Source organism: Cucurbita maxima, unplaced genomic scaffold (genome assembly GCF_002738345.1).
Source record: "Cucurbita maxima cultivar Rimu unplaced genomic scaffold, Cmax_1.0 Cma_Scf00197, whole genome shotgun sequence".
In the NCBI taxonomy this organism is placed as follows: Eukaryota; Viridiplantae; Streptophyta; class Magnoliopsida; order Cucurbitales; family Cucurbitaceae; genus Cucurbita; species Cucurbita maxima.
The window spans coordinates 20,366-21,369 of NW_019272213.1; the positions used below are offsets into that span (position 1 = coordinate 20,366).

The following is a 1,004-nucleotide window of genomic DNA, read 5'->3' on the forward strand; positions in this document are numbered from 1 at the left end:
CATGGCATGTCGGGTGCGATCATACCAGCACCAATGCACCGAATCTCATCAGAACTCCGCAGCTAAGCGTGCTTGGGTGAGAGTAGTACTAAGTTGGGTGACCACTTGGGAAGTCCTCGTGTTGCACCCCTTTTTTTCTTTCAATTTCTCCGAGTTCTTTTCTTCCTTTCTCTACAAATGAGAACCTCCCCCGCTCACGCCCATCGCGTTTCGATCATGCCGCCCCGCATGCGTTAAATTCGATTTTGTGCGCATGGCATGTCTGGTGCGATCATACCAGCACTAATGCACCGGATCCCATCAGAACTCTGCAGTTAAGCGTGCTTGGGCGAGAGTAGTACAAAGTTGGGTGACCACTTGGGAAGTCCTCTTGTTGCACCCCTTTTTTTCTTTCAATTTCTCCGAGTTCTTTTCTTCCTTTCTCTACAAATGATCTTTCAATTTCTCCGAGTTCTTTTCTTCTTTTCTCTACAAATGAGAACCTCACCCGCTCACGCCCATCGCGTTTCGATCATGCCGCCCCGCATGCGTTAAATCCGATTTTGTGCGCATGGCATGTCGGGTGCGATCATACCAGCACCAATGCACCGAATCTCATCAGAACTCCGCAGCTAAGCGTGCTTGGGTGAGAGTAGTACTAAGTTGGGTGACCACTTGGGAAGTCCTCGTGTTGCACCCCTTTTTTTCTTTCAATTTCTCCGAGTTCTTTTCTTCCTTTCTCTACAAATGAGAACCTCCCCCGCTCACGCCCATCGCGTTTCGATCATGCCGCCCCGCATGCGTTAAATTCGATTTTGTGCGCATGGCATGTTTGGTGCGATCATACCAGCACTAATGCACTGGATCCCATCAGAACCCTGCAGTTAAGCGTGCTTGAGCGAGAGTAGTACAAAGTTGGGTGACCACTTGGGAAGTCCTCTTGTTGCACCCCTTTTTTTCTTTCAATTTCTCCGAGTTCTTTTCTTCCTTTCTCTACAAATGATCTTTCAATTTCTCCGAGTTCT

The 1,004-nt window shown here is 48.4% G+C and overlaps 3 non-coding genes and 1 pseudogene across 3 annotated transcripts; all 4 read left to right on the top strand.

Annotated features, from left to right (window-relative positions):
• Positions 1–11: 11 nt before the first annotated feature.
• LOC111473935 lies at positions 12–130 on the top strand. The gene has a single exon (XR_002715813.1). It is a non-coding gene; the product is annotated as a 5S ribosomal RNA (ribosomal RNA).
• A 133-nt stretch (positions 131–263) lies between these two features.
• On the top strand, positions 264–382 carry LOC111473940. Its single transcript, XR_002715818.1, has one exon. It is a non-coding gene; the product is annotated as a 5S ribosomal RNA (ribosomal RNA).
• Positions 383–560: 178 nt separating this feature from the next.
• On the top strand, positions 561–679 carry LOC111473936. Its single transcript, XR_002715814.1, has one exon. It is a non-coding gene; the product is annotated as a 5S ribosomal RNA (ribosomal RNA).
• Positions 680–812: 133 nt separating this feature from the next.
• On the top strand, positions 813–931 carry LOC111473953 (annotated as a pseudogene).
• The last annotated feature ends 73 nt before the right edge of the window (positions 932–1,004 follow it).